Here is a 21,176-nt window from a genome sequence, read left to right on the forward strand (position 1 = left end):
TATTTCAGTAAACAAGAACAGTTAGCCAGAAGCAGAACCACAGAAGCCAAAAAGCAAGGTTGGTGTATTTAGAGACTTTCCCAGAACTATGGACTTTGGTGGATTAGGTCTTTGTTTTAGTTTTGGCAGGTGGTGCTGTCTATATGCCAAGTTTTATGGCCTGAATGATACTTCCATCATGGGGTCAGTTGTATTAAAATCTGGGGGCCTAAAAGGTCTGAGGTCCTTTACAACATCAACTGGAAATGATGAATTTCTTATTACCTTTTATTTTGAAGTCTTATTTCGCTGCATTGGTTAAGATTACCACAATACCTGGGGTTGAAGCTGAGGGCAGAACACTTGCCTAGCATACACAAGGCCCTGGCTCAAATTCCCAATATCACAGGGGAAAAAATAGAATGCTATCATAAGCTTAAATGGTAGCTAAGTTGTAATTGGGTTTCAGGAAATAAGAGGAAGACTGCCAGTCAGGTAGAGTAGCACAAGGCTTTAATGATGGTATGGGGGTGTTGCAAGGAGGGCTACAGACAATCCCTTTGGATGTCAGTGTGGCGATTTCTCAGAAAATTAGGAAACAACCTTCCTCAAGACCCAGCAATACCACTTTTGGGTATACATCCAAATAATGCTCAATCGTGCCACAAGGACATGTGCTCAACTATGTTCAAAGCATCTTTGTTTGTCATAGCCAGAATCTGGAAACAACCTAAATGCCCTTCGACCAAATAATGGATAAGGAAAATGTGGTACATTTACACAATGGAGTACTACACAGCAGAAAAAATAATGAGATCTTGAAATTTGCAGGCAAATGGATGGAGCTAGAAAACATCATATTGAGTGAGGTAACCCAGACCCAGAAAGACAAATATCATATGTACTCACTCATAAGTGGCTTTTAAACATAAAACAGAGAAAACCAGCACACAAATCACAATCCCAGAGAACCTAGAGAACAAAGACGACCCGAAGAGAGACATACATGGATCTAATCTACATGGGAAATAGAAAGTAGAAAAAGACAAGATCTCCAAATTGGGAGCATGGGGACCATAGAAGAGTATTGAAGGGGAGAGGAGAGGAAGAGAGGGGAGCAGAGAAAAATGTATAGCTCAATAAAATCAATAAAAAAGAATGGGCTCTATCCTCAGCAGTGCATAAACTAAGGGGCATGGTGGCACATCCTTGTAATCCCAGCACTTGGGAGGTGGAAGTAGGAGAATCTTGAGTTCAAGGTCAACCTGGAACATAAGAGAGCTTATCTCACACACACAAAAAGATAAAATATAGCTAAGAATTTCCTCTGTTTTTAATTGAAACAGAATCACACCACTTTCCCTCTACCTTTCTTCCCTCCAGTCCCTCCCAGGTACCCTCTCATTAGCCCCTTCCATGCCCCCTGCTCAAGTTGACATCCTCTTCTGATTCTTATTGTTACATAATACATGTATATGTGTGCATACAAATATATAACTACAATGTATTTAGTCTGTTTTTGTTGTTTGTGGATATATATTTCAGGGCTGACCCTCTGTGTTGAATAAGTAGTAAGAGGGCTCATCCCAGAGAAAGTCTCCTTCTCCCAGCAGCCATTAGTTGCCTATAGTTCTTTTTAGAAAGGAGGGACCCTGAAAATCTCCCCCTTCCCCGTAAACATGTCCACTGATATTGCCACTGTCCTGATCTTTGTCAATAGCCATTTCTATGAGAGACTGTTTCACAGTGGGTTCCCTGGTGTTCTGGCTCTTACAATCTTTCTGCCCACTCTTCCATGTTCTTCCCTGAGCCACGGATGCAGGAGCTGTGATGTAATCTGTTAGGGCTGGGCTCCCCACGATCTGTCGGTCTCTGCATTGGGTCCAGTTGTGGTTTCTCTAATGTTTCCATTTGCTGTAAAGCAAGGCTTCTTTGATGAGGGGTGGCAGCTACCCTTCTCTGTGGGAGTAAGGATAAGATTCAGAATGCAGTAAGGCATTACACTGGTCTAGCAAAATGGCAGTAGTTGATTCTTTTCTAAGCCCATGACTCACTAGCCCCAGAAAATTATTTAGGTTTCTAGTTCCAGGTATGATTTCCCTCTTTTAGAGTGGGTCTATTAGCCAGCTGTTGTCACCAACAGTGCCACTTCCTGCACCTTTACAAATCCCTTGCCATGCTGGGGACTGTCACCGTTCACAGGTGTTACAGCTGGCTAGGACTATTTAATTGCTTTCCTCCATTGGCAGCTTGCATAGTATTTTTCTGTCACCATGGAAGCCAGACTGTAGGAAAGAGGCTTTTAGGTCAGATCCAGCTCTAAGCATCCTAATGCTGGGTCCTAAGTGCAATGTCTTCAGCGATAGGGGTCCACCCTCAAGCTGAGGGCAACCAAGGGTTACAGTGATAGTCTAGTGTTGAAAGTCACTTGGACTACACTTACCAAGCACTCAAAAGGAGATTTATTGTGCCTCGTACTAGGGTTTTTGTTAGCTTTGTTAGCTCTATATCTGCCAGAGGATTAGTATGAAGAATGTACAAAGAACTAAAAAAAAAAAAAGAAAATCAAGGAAACAAATGACTCAATTAAAAATGAGGTAGGGATATAAACAGAGAGTTCTCAATAGAGGAAATAAAAATGGTGAAGAAATACCTCCAAAAGTGCTCATAATCCATAGCGATTATGGAAATGCAAATTAAAACAACTTTGAATTCATTGTCACTTTGGCCAACCCCTTGGACAAAGCATCTGGAGACTTTCCAGGTGGGAGAAGAGCTGTGTAGGGTGGGGGTGGATGGGCTCAAATGTGAGCACAGGTAAATTGTTGCTGATAGACTGCATTTCCTATTTTTAAGTTTCATTTGGATTTTAGACATTGGGGGAGGTGGTGGCTGGAGAGATGGTTTAGTGGTTAAGAACACTGGCTGCTCTTCCAGAGGACCTGGATTCAATTCCCAGCACCCACAGAACAGCTCACAACTGTCTGTAACTCCATTCTAGGGGATCTGGCTCCCTTGCATGGACATAACTGCAGGCAAACTACCAATGCACACAAATAATAAATAATAATAATAATAAAGAAATTGTGTGTGTGTGTGTGTGTGTGTGTGTGTGTGTGTGTGTCTATGCACATGAGCATAGGTGATGGTGGAGGTCAGAAGTATCAGGTCCCCTTTGGCTGTTGTTATAGGAACTTGTGAGCTGATATGAGGATTCTCAAAAATGAACCTATGTCCTCTGTAAGAGCAGTGGGCAGTATGCAGTTTTATTTTGAAACAAAGTCTCACTATGTAGCCCTGGCTGTTTTGGAACTATCTTTGTACACTAGACTGGCCTCCATCTCAGAAATTCACCTGCCTCTGCCACCCAAGTGCTGGGAATAAAGGTGTACATCTGGACATCAGTATGGTCTCTTAACTACTGTGCACAGAACTCTTGTCTTAAAGATTTTTATTTATGCATACGCATGTGTTTCTATATGGGGGTATGCACATGTGAGTATGGTACCCCAGGCCAGAAGAGAGCAGCAGATCCCCTGGAGCTGGAAGTATAGGCTGCTGTGTGTTTCCTAATGTGAGTGCTGGGATCCAAACTCAGGTCCTCTGGAAGGGCAGTATGTATGGCTCTTAACCACTAAGCTGGCTCTCCTGCCCCAGGATTTTCATTTTTTAAATGTGACCCCAGACTGTGTGGCCCTACTCTAGGCCATAGAGCAATCTCTTCAGAGACAAGACCAGAGAAGTCACCACCACAGCAGTCACGCTCTGGGTGAGCCTTTGTCTGTCATGAATGAGTGCTCGCCGTTCTTCAGAACCCCCATGAGATTTCAGCTGAGACGTTACAAAATGTCTAGCACTGAAAATCCATTATAAAATGCCAGTGAATCAGCCTGGAAATGGTTGCATTAAGAATAATCTAGAAAGTTGGGGGCTGAGAGAATAGGAATAAATTAGTTTATAATGTTTTTGTGTAAGGTGTGCTAAAAATCAGAAGCCAGGCAGGGCTTTGCACATGCTTAGCTACACTCCTAGCCTATTTTCTTCCTTTCCCTTTGGAGGCAGGATGTCTTTTAGCCCAGGTTGGCCTCAAACACACTTATGTAGCCAAGGTGACCTTGAATTTTGCTCCTTTGGCTCCTGTTCCCCATGCTGGAATTATGTACACCACAGCACCAACATATGAGGGGCAGGGATGGAACCCAGGAATTTGTGCATGCTCTACTAGCCGCCCAATCCTTGCTTCCTGTTCTTTCCTGAAACAGGGTCTCTTTGTAGCCCTGGATATCTTTAAATTCACAGACATCTGTCTGCCTTTGCATCCCAAGAGTGCTGGGATTGAAGGTGAGTGCCACTATGCCCAGGAACTCTTGTCTTTCTTCTTCTTCATTCTTTTCCTTCTTCCTCTCTGTCTCTCTGTCTCCTGTATATCCTGTATATTAAGTGTTTTGTCTGCATGTATGTATGTGCTCTATGCTATCTGTGGAGGACAGAAGATCCTGGAACTGGAGTTCTATATGGATGGCTGTGAACCATCATTATACAGGTGCTGGGAATTGAACCTGGTTCCTCTTAATCACTGAGTCATCTCTCCAGCACCTCTTTCTTTAGCTCTTGTTTGTTTGTTGAGACAGAATTTCTCCGTAGCCCAGACTGTCCTGGAACTTGTGCTGTAGACCAGGCTGGCCTTGAACTCAGAGATTGGCTCCCACCTCCACTCCGCCTCCTGAGTACTGGAATTAAAGGCATGCACCTCCAGCGCCTAGAACCTCTTGCTTTCTTAAGACACGGTCTCACTATGTAGCTCATATTAGCCCCAAACTTGCTATGTCACCCTGGCTGGGCTTAAACTCTCCTTTCTTCTGGTGAATTAATTATAATATATTTTTAAGAAAAAATTTACTACCTTGAACTGTATTTAGTACTTTAAAGATTTTCCAGCTGGACGTGATGGCAGAGACCTTGCTCAAAAAATTCTAAATAAAGGTATTTTCCAGACCTGTTTAATAGAAATTAAATAGAAGAACCTCATTGTCATTCTGTGCCATTTGCCACAGAACCCTAGTTCTCTTAAGTGCTGCATTGCATCGGACTGATCGCCAGAGGGAGCAGGAGCAGGATCTCGGCCTCCCTGGACAGCTGCCTTCAGGCAGAATTTAGCAGAGGGAAATAGCTGAAGTCTGGCAGGCAAGAGGAAGGAAAAGTATGATATTCACCCCTCCCTTTTTCTTCCCTGCCCCTGTCCGGCTGCAGACGAGGTTGCTCTGTGGTGCCAGCTCTTTTGTTAATCCTTGGGTTGATCACAGTCCCCCACTGACTTCTTAGTACTTGCCATTGACTCATTACTAAATTTTCTCTGTGCTTCCTAGTTTCCAGATTAAAACCTAAGTGCTAAATCTAGCATCATACCAGGAACTCACTAGACATGATTGTTAAATTGGGTGCATAGCCCCAGCCCCTGGCAACAATCCCAGCCTCCATGACCTGGGAGTTGCTTTGGTCTGGACTCCAAATCCCAGCATATCAGGACCACTCCCACAGGGCATTTAAGTGGGTTCCCACAAGAGAAACACGTGGTTTTCGGGTCTTCATGGGCTCCCTGCTGTCCTCTCTCCCCGCCATGCACTCGGCCACCAGAGAGCGTCATTCTTAATAAAATGATGGGCATTTTGATTTGGTTTGATTTGACCTAATTGGATTTCTTGCCCCGGTGGAGCTGCCCTTTTCTTACTATTTTTACTTAACAATGATTTCTTTTGAAGTAGATTGTATTGCTTCTATTAGTTCTCCCCCCCCCCCCCATATAGGTCAAAGGGTATCTCACAGGAGTCAGTTTCCTACTTCTAGTGAGTTCCAGGGCTCAACTCATGTCATCAGGCTTGGCAGCAAATGAATTTGACCTACTAAGCCATCTCACCAGATATTTGCCCGTATTTTATAAAGTAGAATGCTGAGTTAAGTTGAAATACCAGCCAGGTGCTGTGGCATATGCCAATAAACCCAACTGTAGGGTAGAAAAGACAAAAAAACAACTGGGGCAGGAAACCGACCAATCACTGAGCACCTGACTCTGAACCCAGGGCCAGTGAAAGAAACACACCCTGTGTTTGAGACCTGAGCCGGGAAAGAAACATCTTTATCCCTGAACTCAGAACTAAAGACGTGTGCCCTGGCTCTGAAACTAGTGTCAAAGAGACATACTTAGTCCTTAGAATCAGAGCCAGTGAAAGAAATGTGCCCTGGTCCTAAGATTAGAGTCCAAAAGCTAAAAAGGACCAGTGAAAGAAACACAGTTTGGCCATGAAGGCAGAGCCACCTCTGCCCTGACCAGTTAAACTGGCCAATCCCTGAGCAGGGAAAAATTAACCAATCCCCTTTCTTCCTGGAAAAACTCCACTTCCTAAGAAGCCCTATATAAGCATCTTCACCCCTTCGGGTGAGAGCTGCCACTAAGTGGCCTGTGCAGTCAGTCCACTCTCCCGGACTCCTCCTTCCCTTCCCAAGTAAATCTCTTTCTCAAAAGAGTCTTGAGTGACGATCTTCATTCACCGCTTTGTCCAGGGCTGAGCTGTCCCATTGCAGCTCTGGCCTCCAGAGCTTGTCTTATTGTAGCTCTACCACTCCAGAGCTACCCTATTGTGGCCCTACATATATTCTCACTTCCTGATAAGTCAGGACATCCCAATACAACTACTGTACCACATTCCCCTACACCAACTACTTGGAAGGGTGGGACAGAGGGATGGCAAGATCAAAGCAAGTTTAGGCAACATGACAGACCATACATCTAAAAGACAGGGTTAAGCCACTCAAGAACAGAACAACTTATTTAAGCAGTTCTAAGATGAATCAGACATGATGGCATGTGCCTGTAAATCAATAAATGGTTTAAACCATTCATAATTCCAGTTCCAGAGGATCTAATACTTGCTACTCTGACCTCCGAGGGCATCAAGGGCACATATGGTACACATGGGCAAAACACTACACATAAAATGAGATAAGCCAGGTAGGTTCAGCACTTGGGAGGCAGAGGCAGGCAGATCTAAATTTAAGGCCAGTCTGCAGGAAGGTTACAGCTAGTAATTACCCGCCTACTGGGGTGTGGCCTCATATACTATTTACCCAGATGCTGAAGAGTGTCCAGTCCTTATCTCCTCCACCCTGGTCCTCATTTGCTCATTTGGATTATTTTGGATCCCATCTCCATCCACTGTTCAAGCAGAGAATCCTGATTTGTAAGTTTTCCCACTAAACAAATATCTATCTCTCAGTTCTGAGCTAGTGTGGGATTTCTTTTAAGCGTCCAATCTCTCCGCCACCAGTCTACAGAGTGAGTTCTAGGACAGTCACAGCTATACTTAGAAACCCTGTATCAAAAAAACAAAATAATAAACAAAATTAAAAGTAAATAAATCTTTATTTGAGATAGGGCTTTATAGTGTAGCCCTGGCTGTACTGGAACTTAGACCAGGCTGGCTCAAACTCACAGAGATCTGCCTGATTCTGCCTTCCAAGTGCTAGGATTAAGAAATCTTTAAAAGTTTTTAAGAGGCCTGGCACTGATGGTGAACACCTTTAATCCCAGCACTTGGGAGGCCGAGACAGGCGGATCTCTGAGTTTGAGGCCAGCCTGATCTACAGAAAGCATCCCAGGACAGTCAGGGCTGTTATATGGAGGAACCCTATTTTGAAAAAAAAAATCTTGAGAGGGGAAAGGAGGGGTGCTATAGTGATGCCTCAGTAGTTAAAAGCATTTACTGTTCTTGCAGAGGACCCAGGTTTGGTTCCCCAGTACTCTGCCTCTGCCTCCCAAGTACTGAGATTAAAGCCATGTACCACCATGCCCAGAAATTTTTCAGTTTTCATAAAGCTGGGTATGCTCACACCTGCAATCCCAGCATTGGGGAGTGAAGCCAGGAGAATCACTGAGGCTTGCTGACAATCAGTCTAGCTCGGGTTCAGTGACAGACCTTGTTTTTAGGGAGTAAGTGAAAAGCAGTAGAGCAGGACATCCAATGGCATCTACACAAACATAGGTACATGCCCGCTCACATATGTAATTAAAACATGATGGCCCAGCAGTAAAGAGTATGGGCTGCCCTTCCAGAGGACCTGGGTTTGATTTCTAGCACCCATGTGTTTGTTCACAACCACCTGTAATTCCAATTTCGGGGGATCTGATATTCACTTCTGGCTTCCACAGGCATACACATGCACAGTACACAGATATACATGCAGGAAAAACACCTGAACACATAAAAATAAATTTATGGAATTTAAAACCTAGGTTAAATCCCTAGAACTACAAGTCAGATTCAGTAGCATGCACCTGCCATATCCAGTCAGGAGACTGAGGCAGGAGAATTGTAAGCAGTAAGGACCTGTCTTGAAATAAAAAGGGACTGGAAATATAGCTCAGTGTTATAGAGTGCTTAAGTAGCATGCACAGAGCCTGGCTTTAATCTTCAGTACTGAAAAAAAATGTATGCCCAGCGGTGGTGAACACTTTTAATAACAGCACTTGGAGGCAGAGGCAGGAGGATCTCTGAATTGGAGGTCAGCCTGGTCTACATAGTGAGTTCCAGGACAGCCAAGGCTACATAGAGAAACCTTGTCTTGAAAAAAATAAAATGCAAGCCATATGTGCACTCAGAGAAGGCTAAGACAGAATTTCTTGGGCCAAGGGGTTTGGGACAGTTTGGGCAATAGAGCAAGACCCAATTTCTTTTTCTTCTTTCTCCCCCCCCTTTTTTTGAGGTGGGGGTTAGAGACAGGGTTTCTCTGGGTTTTTTGTTTTGTTTTGTTTTGTTTTGTTTTTCGAGATAGGGTTTCTCTGTAGCTATGGAGCTAGTACTGGAACTTGCTCTGTAGACCAGGCTGGCCTTGAACTCACAGAGATCCACCTGCCGCTGCCTTCTGAGTGCTGGGATTAAAGGCGTGCACCACCACTGCCCAGCTTTGTTGTTTTTTTTGAAACAAAACACCACTCATCTTTTTCTTGGTTTTTTTTAAAAAATTATTTATTTATTAAGTATACAGTGTTCAGCTTGCATGTATCCATGCACACCAGAAGACACCAGATCTCATTATGTGTGCAACCATGTGTGTGTCACCATGTAGTTGCTGGGAATTGAACTTGGAACCTCTGGAAGAGCAGGCAGTGCTCTTAATTGCTGAGCCATCTCTCCAGTCCTGTTTTGTTTTTAAAACAAAAATTTAAATATATTTTATAACAAAATTTCTCACATTCATTTAGTGCACGTGAGTGTGTGTTTGCATGCATAGCCACAGTGCACATGTTGAAATCAAAGGGCAACGTTTGGGTTCTGGGCATCAAACTCAGGTAGTCAGGCTTGGCAGAAAATGCCTTCGTCCACTGAGCCATCTTACTGGCTCTCTATTTTGGCATTGCTTTGTTTTGTTTTTGAGACAACTTTACTATATAGCTGTGGCTGGCCTTGCACACAAGGTAATATTCCTGATTCAGTCTCCCAAGTACTAGGATTATAAGTGTACAACCCTATGCCCACCTAGCTCAGACCCAGTTTCTTTTGTCTTTTATTTTATATGTATGTTTGGGTGGTATGTGTTTATACGCGTTTCTCTGCATAGGAAGGTACACATACATGTGGAGTCAAAGATTAATATCAGGTATTTTGATCTGTTGCTTTGCACCTTTATTTTTTGAGATAGGGTTTCTCACCACACCTGAAACTGATTCAGCTAGACTGGCTGACCCGTGAGCCCCAGGGCTCATTAATGTCCACCTCCTCCCCAGTAATGGGGTTACAGATACATGGTGCTGTGATCAGCTTTTACACTAATACCCTTGACCCACTGAGCCATATCCCTAGATCCCAGACCCGTTTCTTTTAAAAATGTGTCAATGTGGTAGTGTGCACACCTTTAATCCCAGGATTTGGGAGGCAGAGGTAGACAGATCTCTGAGTTTGAGGCCAGCCTGGTCTATAGCATGAGTTTCATGACAGCCAGGCAGAAAAATCCTATCTCAAAAAACAAAACAATAACAAAAAGTGGCACACTGCATTTCTATATACTGGCAATGAAAATTACAACCCCCCTGGGGGGTGATCTAATGCTCTATTCTTATTTCCATGGAAACTTCAGGCACATGGACACATACATAAATACAAGCACACAAGTAAATGCAGACACACATACATACACATAAAATATTAAAAATAAGACAAATAGTCAGGTGGTAGTGGTGGTGCATGCCTTTGATCCCAGCACTCAGGAGGCAGAGGCAGAAGGATCTCTGTGAGTTCAAGACCAGCATGGTCTACATAGCAAGTTCCAGGACAGTCAGGGCTACATACACAGACCCTGTCTCAAAAACATGTTATAAAACTCACCCTAATAGTCATATAGGATCTGAAAGAACCTCAAGGAGTCAACATAATAGTAAAACAAAACAAAAATGGGGGGCTGGAGAGATGGCTCAGAGGTTAAGAGCACTGACTGCTCTTCCTGAGGTCCCGAGTTCAATTCCCAGCAACCACATGGTGGCTCACAGTCATCTATAATGAGATTCGGTGCCCTCTTCTGGCCTGCAAGCATACATGGAAGGAAAGTTGTATACATAATAAATAAATCTTTTTAAAAAATGGGTTGAAGAGATGGCTTAGAGGTTAAGAGCACTGGTAGCTAGAGGTCCTGAGTTCAATTCCCAGCAACCCCATGGTGACTCAAAGCAATCTATAATGAGATATGGCACCCTCTTCTGCCACATAGGCATACATGCAGGCAGAACACTGTTTACATAATAAATAGATCTTTAAAAAATTGTCAGAGAACTCAAACTTCTGGATTTCTTTTTTTTAAACTTTATTTAACTTTATTTCATGCATATTGGTATAATGATGTCAGATTCTCTTGAAGTGGATTTACAGACAGCTGTGAGCTGCCATGTGGGTGCTGGGAATTGAACCCAGGTCCTCTGGAGGAGCAGTCAGTCAGTGCTCTTAACCACTGAGCCATCTCACCAGCCCCCTCAAACTTCTGGATTTCAAAAGTCTCTGCAAAGCTTTAGTGTAACTGGAGGTTTCTCTCCCGCCCGTCAGTTTCCGAATAACCACTCTGAGGCTTAATATTAATTACAAACTGTTTGGCCTATTAGTTCAAGTTTATTATTAACTTGCTCTCACAACTTAAGTTAACCCATTTCTATTTTATATTTACCACAAGGTTTGTGACTTGTCACCTCACATTTTGCTTCTCCAGCAGCTATTGGCATCTCCCTCGACTCTGCCTTCTTTCTCCCTGTATTCAGTTTGACTTTCCGGCCTGTCAAAGGCCAAAGCAGCTTCTTTATTAACCAATGGTAATAAAACATATTCACAGTACACAGAGGGAATCCCACATCACTTCAGTAATGAAAACTGTGGTCCTGGTGCTGGGGTTGCAGCTCAGTGCTTTACATGTGAAATATCCATGCTACAAAAGCACTCCATCACTGAGTTACATACATGCTCAGGCTTCTTAACCATTTTGAAATGTACAGCACACCACTGTTTACTACATTCAACAGACAATATAATTCATCTCAAAGAAAATTAAACTTATTCATTCTAATTGAGACATCAGACCTTTGCCTATCATCTCCCCATTTCCTCTACCCCTCTCAGCATCTACTTATCACCATTCTGCTCCCTGCTTCATTGAATTTAATTATAATTGAGAAAATACAGTAATTGCAGCACTATTCACAATAGCCAAATTGTAGAGATCAGTCTAAGCATACATAAACAGATGAATAGATAAGGGAAAAGATAATTTATGTGCACAGAATGAAACACTACTTAGGTTTTAAAAAGAAACCTTGGGGCCAGTGAGATGGTTCAGAGGGTAAATGTACTTGCTGACAAATCAGATAATGCAATCCCTTGGACCCATTTGGTGGGAAGTGAGAACCAATTCCTGCAAATTATCCTATGACCTCCATATGCACATTGTAACAAACACACATGTACACATGCACATACACAAAATACATGTAAAAAATTTAAAGAAACTTTGTTATTTGGAAATAGTTCCGAAGGTAGAAGTAGAGAACATGAATCAACCTTGAAACATGCTAAGTGAATGAAGTCAGATACAAAAGGACAAGTGGGGTAGGATTCCCTCTCATGAGCAAACTCATTGGCACTTACATAGGCAAACTCAGTAGTAAGCAATATTTAATATTTATATACTTCAAATTACTAAAACAGTACACTGCCTGAAAAAACTCTTTTTTATAAAAGAAATACAGAATGAGTTTGGTGGATCTCTGTAAGTGGAGAGAGGTGGGGAAGAAAAGGGGAGAGCAATTCAGGAAATATTTCAACTCATATGATAAAGATCATCCTTAGAATTTTCCCAATGATGTTTTTTTTAGTAAACAACTGGACAGCGGCCACGAATGGCATATATACTCATACAGGAATGAAATATACATAGCTTTTTGTTGAGACAGGATCTCTCTATCATGTAACTCTCACTGTCCTGGAACTCACTCTGTAGAGCAGGCTGGCCTCAAACTCACAGAGATCCACCTGCCTCTGCCTCCCGAGTGCTGGGATTTAAAGTGTATCACCACGTCCAGCCAGCTTTTAGTTTTAAAAAGCCAGTCTCACTGTATAGTTGTGCCTGACCTAGAACTCACTATGTAGACCAAACAGGCCTCAAACTCGTAAAGATGCAACTATTTCTGCCTTGCAAGTGCTAGGATTAAAGGTGTATCACCATGCCTAGCATATAGGATTTTAAGTAGGTGACATGTGGAGAGAAGAGGAAACCCTGAGTGTGTGAAGTCCTGAGTGGAGTGTGTTGCTACCATGAGCTGGCCATGTCAAGGACTCTAGTCTCAGACAAATGGTCGAGCCTTTCTCCTGGGTAAGGTTCAGTGGGATAGCAAAGCCTTTCTCTTGCTTAAGTACAAATGTTGATACTGTGTGCGGAACATGTCCACTGGAGCTTTCTCCCCTAGATACTTATGACTGAAGACTGCTCCCCTACAGAACGTGCTCCTAACCCAAGATTAGTTAACCTGCCTCCTTATGCAGCTGTATGTAATAGCCTACCTCCAGTTCAACTGTATATAATAAATGCACCGAACTTCCAGGATGCTGCAGTTTCTCCACCCGAGAGCTTAGTGGTCCACCAGATCCCAGCTTTTTCATGTATCCCTGTGTTTCTCCTTTCTTCATTTTCCTGCAGCCCCTGTTAGGCCAATCCCTGGAGCAATGAAAGATGTGGCAGTGAAAAACACAAACCTGATTTTACTGAGATTATAAATTAAATACAAAAGATCATAAATTAAACACAAAGCAAGACAAAAACTTTTATTACAAAAATGGTAATATCAGGGATCGCTGAGGAAGAGGGCACAGAAAGACCTTAAGAGCCAGAAGTGGGAGATTTTTTTCAAGGAAGCATTTCACTGCACATAGAACTCACAGTGACGGGGACTGCATGCACAAGACCTTTGAAAGTTCAGACCAAAGTCCCAGCAACTGATTGGTGTTTACAGTCCTGGGCATCAAGTCCCACCCCTGAGGTGTTATTGGCATTCAAGAACTGCTGGCAAGGGAGAGTCAGTGTCCTTTTAAGAGTGTCACCTCTGGTAGGGCCACCATACTCCAGGAAACGCCCCCAACCCAACAAGACTATTTGGGCAACACAAACTGGGCTACATGGTTGGGTAGAGAGGTGGGGGTGAGTGTTGGAGGAAGTGGGTGAGGGGTGAATATGATCAAAACACATTGTATGAAATTCTCACAGAATAAAAGTACTTTTGAATGGTAATATCAGAAAATATACTAATACATTATTTTGGTAAGAATATAGAGAAACACCCTCCTGTTCTATTGTTCAACTGTTGGTATAAGTTCTAGAAAGGCAACTTGTCAAAAATTTTAGCAGTACACATTCTTACTGGGCATGGTGCCACATGCCTTTAGTCTCAGCACTCAGGAGGCCAGCCTGGTCTACGTAAGAGTGTTCCAGGACAGCCAGGGATACACAGAGAAACCCTGTCTCAAAAAACAAAACAAAAAAAAGCACGCATCCTTTTAAAATTAGCAAGTTACAAAAAACCCAATTCCAATAGGTTTCAACACTAAAGAGAATTTCTCGGTTCATTTACTTGCAAGCTTCAGAGGAGCAGGTATTATGCTGGTTTGATTTCATAGATAACAATATCAAAGACCTAATTTCCTTCCTTCAGCCTTCCAAAGTATATGGACTTCATTTTAAATTTGATTTATTTCTTGGTAGCAAAAGGAATGAAGTACCTGGAGGCAGTCATACCACACTGTCTAAAAGAAAAGAAGAAAAAAAACATAAAAATATTCTACCCACAAAACCTTCAGCAAATCTCCTCAATCATTTTATTGGTTTTCTGGTGCACTCCCAATCAATCCCCTTGAACAGGAAAAATGGAGTCATGGGGGTAAGCCTGAGTCACCTGAACCAATCTATAAGGCTTACAGGCATGATTGGGTTTCACCCATGGTACACCACTCTAGAAGCTGGTGAAATCAATTCTGCCTCTCCACTCCCAATGTTATGAGTACTAAAGATGAGGAAGATGTGGGATGAACTGCCAAGGAATGATATCATCATCTACCATGTGATATCCAGCAATACCACTAGGATTTACCCTGCATTATACTGCACATGTGCACAAATAAGTGTGTTCAAGGGGTTTTGCACGTTAGGAAACTGCAAATAACTGAAATGTTGAGGGCTGGTTAAAGTACGACATAGACATATAGAAAAATAAGGCACTGTGTATATATATTGGTATAATACAATCTTAGAGATGTATTAGTGAAGAATAGAATAATAGTGTGTGACTAGTTCTGGGAAAAAAAGGAAGAGATATTGATACATTCCAAGTAAAAAAAGAAAGTAAGCTTCTGTTTTTAGCAATAAGCCAGACTAGATATATAAACACACGCACCAGCAGGCATGGTGGCACAAGCTGTAACACCAGCACTCTTCAGTTTGATGCTATCTTGGGTTATATAGTGAGTTTCAAGTCATCAAAGGCTAAACAGTGAGACTCCTTTTCAAAAAAACACAAAAACCGAGGCTGGAGAGATGGCTCAGCGGTTAAGAGCACTGACTACTCTTCCAGAGGACCCAGGTTCAATTCCCAGCACCCACATGTCGGCTCACAACTGTCTGAAGATCCAGTTTCAGGGGATCTGACACCTTCACACCAATGCACATAAAATAAAGTTAAATAAACCATAAGAAATATTTAAAAAAAAACACAAAAACCATTAGCAATAGAAGCTGCATCTGAAAAGACAATCAGGGAATTGGAGTAATATATAAAAAAGTATGTGTGTGTGTGCATGTACATGTTTCTTGTGCTTGTTTTTTCTCTATGTCCATTTGCTTTATTTCATTTTTTTAATAATTTATTTAATGTGCACTGGTGTGATGGTATCAGATTCCCTGGAACTGAGTTACAGACAGGAATGAGTTGCATGTGGGTGCTGGGAATTGAACCTGGGTCCTCTGGAAGGGCAGCTGAATCATCTCTCCAGCCTCCTGGTTTGTTTTTTATTGGCTTATTTATTTTCAAAAGAGAGAAAGAAGGTGTGAAGGTGTGGAGTTGGATGGGTGGGGAGGCGGAGAGAGTCTGGGAGGAGATGAGGGAGGGAAAACTGTGATCTGAATATATTGTATGAAAACAAATCTTTGGTTTTTTTGTTTTTCAAGATGGAGGTCTGTGTAGCCCGGGCTGTTTTGAAACTAGCTAGGCTGATTTTGAACTCAGACATCCACTGGCCTTTGCCTCCCAAGTGCTGGGACTAAACGTATGCATCATTATGCTTGCCTATAAACAAATTTGCAGCTAAAAAAACAACCCTACATAGCGAGTTCCAGGATAGCCAGGACAGTTACACGGAGAAACCCTGTCTCAAACAAATGAAACAAGAAAAAAAAAAAACAAACAAAAACCAACCTAAGTGTCTATCAATAGGGGAACAACCAGTGTATAAAATATCCACATAATAAAGTACTATGCAACACAGACTGAGTATCAGAGATTTCTACATATTGACAAGAAATACCTTCAAGGATTATATGTGGAGGCTCGGTGTAGTCAGTGATAGAGCACTTAAGGGCCTGGCTTTGATCCCTAGTTCCACATAGTGGATTATACAAAGATGATATAGTTAGTGGTTACACAAGTTACAGAACACTATTACAAAATGACTGCAGGCTGGGGATGCAGCTCAGTGACAGAGCGAATGCTTAGCATGCACAAAAGTCTGGGTTCAATATCCAGCATCAAAACATTTTTTTATTCAAAATTATCCAGAAAGAAAAAAATAAACTTTGCATATTAGGAATTGTGAGTATTTGTTCAGACATTTTCTATGTCTCTAAAGCAGTGACTTTCCACCTTCCTAATGCTGCGAGCCTTTAATACAGTTTTTTACGTTGTGGTGACCCCAACCATACAATTATTTTTGTTGCTATTTCATAACTATAATTTCATTACTATTATGAATTATAAATATCACATATGCAGGATACCCGCTATGCAAACCCCATGTTGAAAAAACACTGCTCTAATGTTCTAGTGTATATTTGAAATGCCTAGAAAATAGATGAATCACGGACCACAGTGACACATGCCTGTAATTAAAAAGAGGCTGGAGGATCACTACAAGTTCATCAAGGGCTACATACAGCCAAATGCTGTTTCACACTTCTCCACTTGTACCTCAAAAGGAAAAAGGAAATTGATAGATGACTGAGTCTACCAAACTGCTAAATGTGACTTTCTCTGAAGAATAAATTGGAGGAAACAAAATTTTCATTTTCATTTAACTCATTTCTGTAAACTTGTTCCATTTTAGAAATGAAGGAATCTTATATGAAAATATTAATACTATCAGACACGGTGGAACATACTTTTAACTCCAGCACTGAGAACAAGGGGACAGGAAAATTAGGAGTTCAAGGCCAGAATCTGCTTTGTGAGACCTTCTAAGTTTTTATTTTAACTTCATTGATTTACTTTGGATCTATATGTGTGTGTACATGTGGGTATGTGTATGTGACTATCGTGGTGGCTCCATTTCCAGGGGATTGTGATAATCTTCTAACCTCCAAGGGCCCCAGGCATACACATAGTGCACAGATGTACATGGGAGCAAAACACTCATATACACTAAATAAGTCTAAATAAATGAATAAAGTTCGCTATTTTAAAATAGCACAATGATGCAGGTAATGCTCAGACCTATTTTGAGTGGTGACTTTTCTCACAAACTCCAATATTGCATTTACCACTAAGTATCTCCTTGCTTTTCTATTCCTACATGTCAATTTTCTCAAACTCATTTCTAAAATAACATTTTCACAATAATATTCAAATAAAATTAGTTCCCATTCATTGCTTTGCTATGCTTTTTTTGTTTGTTTTTATTTTTTGAGACAGGGCCTCTCTATTATGTAGCTCTGGCTGTCCTGGAACTCACTAGATAGACCAGGCTGGCCTCAGACTCACTGTCTCAGCTTGCAGAATGCTGAAACTAAAGGCATGTGCCACCACATCCAGCTTGTTTTCCTATGTCTTCTAAGGTCCTAGTTTTCAGGGCTCAAGATGAACTCAGTGGGATTACTTGCTTAGAACATGCAAGACCCTGGTTTAAATTTGAGGCATAAGAAGCTTGAGAAATGGCTCAGCAGTTAAAAGAATCCTGGATACTCTTGTAGTGAAACCAGGTTTGATCCCCAACATCTACATGATGGTTCACAGCTGTCTGTAATTCCAGCTCCAGGGGGTCTAACACCCTCCTCTGGCCTCTGCTGGTATTAAGTATGCACGTGGTCCACAGACATAGGTGCAGGCGAAACATTAATACACATAAAATAAATATTGAAAAGAAATTTTAAAGTCTTTTAAAAACAATCCCAAGCATAAGAAAGAGTATTAGCCTTCTACTTACTACTTCAACTTAAAATCTCAGAAACATTTTATATATTTTTTCATCCTATCACAAAAATGTCATCTTCCAGAGCTGGGGAGATGGTTCAGCAGACAAAAGCATTCATCCTTCAAACCTAAAGACCTGAGTTTGGTCCCCAAGACCCACAAGCTGGACACTGAAACCTGAGTCCACAAAGGTGTCCTTTGGACTCCACATGCGAGCCATGGTGTTGACATGACAGTGCATGTGGGTGCACACACACATACAGCTCCACTTCCAGGGTTCCCTTTTCTTTCCTTCTTCATGGCACTGGTACAAACCTAGTGCCTCTCACAAGCTCAGCTATACTATACCACTGAGCAGTATCGTCAGCCTGAGGATTTCCTTCCTCTGTGTTTTTACATGCCACCCCCACTTTTTTTTCTGAGACAGGGTTTCACTGTGTAGGCCCCACAGGCCTGTAACTCCCTGTGTAGACTAGGCTGACCTCAAACTCAAAAGAGATCCATCTGCCTCTGCCCAATGAGTGCTGGAATTAAAGGCCTGGCTCTTGTTTGGTTGAGACAGGATCTCACGTAATCCAGGCTGAACTGGATGTTCCTGTCTCAGTCTTTCAAGCAGCTAGGACCACAGTGCGCGTTCCGGCACCTGGCTCCTACCCATTCTTTGCCAGCTCAATTGAAGTCCTTCATTCAACAAACATTTATTGTTTATTCTTTTGATTTTTTGAAATAGGGGTTCTCTGTGTAACAACAAACATTTATTAATAACATATTGTGTATATACTTGGTAAATTTTGGTTCTGAGAATATTGCATTAATACAGCATTTTATTCTAGTGGAAAAGAAATAATGTACAAATAAATGAACAATCATACAATAAGATAACACTTAACGTTAACATTTAGCAATGGACCCTGTACCAGGCACTATGCTGAGGGTGTTTATATATGTCATTTGATTTACTATTTCTAATGATGCCATGATATAGTGTTATTCCTGTTTTATAGTTAGGTGTACTAATACACATAGTTCCTAAATACTTCAAGGTAATATAGCTAGAAAGTGGAGAAGACAACTTGAATTCAGTCTGACATGATAGTGTATCCTCTTACTTTTCTGCTCTACTGCTTCTCATGTAAGGAAACCAGTTGATAAAGGTTATGGGAAAAATAATCAAGGCTACTCTGAACATAACTGGGACACTAGGTGCTGATTTAAAGGAGATTGTCTAGAATGGCCTTCCCGAGCCAGGTACAGTGGCACAGGCCTGTAATCTTAACACTGGGAAGGCTGTGAGTTCAAAGTCAACCCAGGTAACTGAGTTACAGTACTGAGTAACTGAGTTTGAGTAGTTTGAGTAACTGAGATTACATGCCTGAACTACCACATCCAGATTGATCCATCGATCGATCCATCCATCCATCTATCTAACTATATATCTATCTAAACAGGGTCTATGTAGCCCTGGCTATCCTGAAACTCACTATGTAGACCAGGTTGGTCTATAGAGATCTGCCTGCTTCTATCTCCCTAGTGCTGGGATTAAATGCTTTTGCCACCACGCCATGCTCCACATCTATATTTTTTTTTCTGTAGGAGACTGCATATTCGTTTCCCAGCTGCCCAGACCCAAATAATCACACAGAAATTATATTACTTACAACACTGTTTGGCCAGTGGCTCAGGCATATTTCTAACTAGCTCTTACATCTTAAATTAACCCATTTCTATTAATAAGATTTCCCGGCTGGCTTTGCTCTTCTAAATCATTGGCTGAAACAGCTTTATTCATCAACCAATAAAAGTAACACATATACAGAAGGATATCCAACATCATCTTTCTTTAAAAAATGGTAATATTCTAATTTGTTGGAATACTTTTTTTTTGGTTTTTCAAGACAGGATTTCTCCATAGCTTTGGAGCCTGTCCTGGAACTAGCTCTTGTAGACCAGGCTGGCCTCGAACTCACAGAGATCCGCCTGCCTCTACCTTCCAAGTGCTGGGATTAAAGGTGGGCACCATTACTACCCTGCTTTGTTGGAAAACTATAAAAAAGGACACAACTAATATTCTAGTTCCCCTGGGAACAGGTTAATGGTGCATTTTTTTATTGGCCAGTTTTTCAACTTAATTAACCAATTATCAACTAATAGTTATTAATCCTTATCATGATAGGTAATTTGAAATCTGGAAGAAAATTATTCTAGGCAGAATAAGCAGATAGCACAGAGACACTAGAGACTGAATTGTGTGTGTTATGTTCAAGAACAGAGAAGAGGGCTGCAGTGATGGCTCAGCCATTAAGAGCGCCTGCTGATTTTTCAGTGTATCTGAGTTTGATTCACAGTTCCCATATGTGGTGTCTGAAACTCCAGGTCCAGGGGAATCCGACACTTCTCATATCCAAAGGCACCTAAACTCATGTGTGACATGTACATACACACACAATGAAAAATAAATATTACATAGAAAAGAACAGAGAAGAGCACATTTCTTCCTTATTCCTAGCTATCGCGCTTTCTCTCCAGCCCATGCACATACTTTCTGTTCTCCCCACCAGAGCTGGACTATGTTCTGTCCTAATCTGGACATGATGGTACACACAGGGAGTCCCAGGTGAGGGTGCTACTGGATAGGTTCAACTCAAATCTTAAGGCCATCCTGGGCATCGTAAACCCCATCTCCTAAAAAATATCAATCCCTTGCTGCTGGAGAGATGGTTCAGTGGTTATGTACACCGGATGCTTTTACAGAGGACCAGAAGTTAAGTCTTGGCACCTACACAGCAGCTCACTACTGTCTGGAACTCAAGTTCCAGAGGATCCCATACTCTCTTCTGATCTCCAGGGCACTAGGTGCACATGTGATGCACAGACATACAACACATATGAAGACAAGACAATTATACTTTTTTGTTTTGGTTTGGTTTTTGAGACAGGGTTTCTCTGTAGCTTTGGATCCTGTCCTAAAACTACCTCTTGTAGACCAGGCTGGCCTCAAACTCACAGAGATCCACCTGCCTCTGCCTCCTGAATGCTGGGATTAAAGGTGTACACCACTGTCCAGTAACAGTCATACTTATAATAAAGAAATTTTAGAAAAGATTATGGGTTCATGTGACCACTCTTAGATACAGTATCTTTAATTTAATTTAATTTAATTTAATTTTGGTGAGAAGGTCTTGCTATGTAGCCTTGTCTGGAACTTGCAGCAATCAGCCTGCCTCTG

The 21,176-nt window shown here is 41.7% G+C and overlaps 1 protein-coding gene across 1 annotated transcript in view; it reads right to left on the reverse strand.

Annotated features, from left to right (window-relative positions):
- Nucleotides 1–475: 475 nt before the first annotated feature.
- The window catches only part of Itgb1bp2 (integrin subunit beta 1 binding protein 2), a 35,648-nt gene continuing 14,947 nt past the window's right edge, over nucleotides 476–21,176 (reverse strand). The window contains exons 12-14 of the transcript XR_007228430.3: nucleotides 13,065–13,218; nucleotides 1,754–1,938; nucleotides 476–1,244 (exon numbers count right to left, since the gene is read on the reverse strand). The gene's annotated coding sequence lies outside the window, so the exon portion shown is untranslated. The remainder of the gene's footprint in view (nucleotides 1,245–1,753; nucleotides 1,939–13,064; nucleotides 13,219–21,176) is intronic.

This window comes from Myodes glareolus, chromosome X (assembly GCF_982192425.1).
Source record: "Myodes glareolus chromosome X, mMyoGla1.1, whole genome shotgun sequence".
Classification (NCBI taxonomy): domain Eukaryota; kingdom Metazoa; phylum Chordata; class Mammalia; order Rodentia; family Cricetidae; genus Myodes; species Myodes glareolus.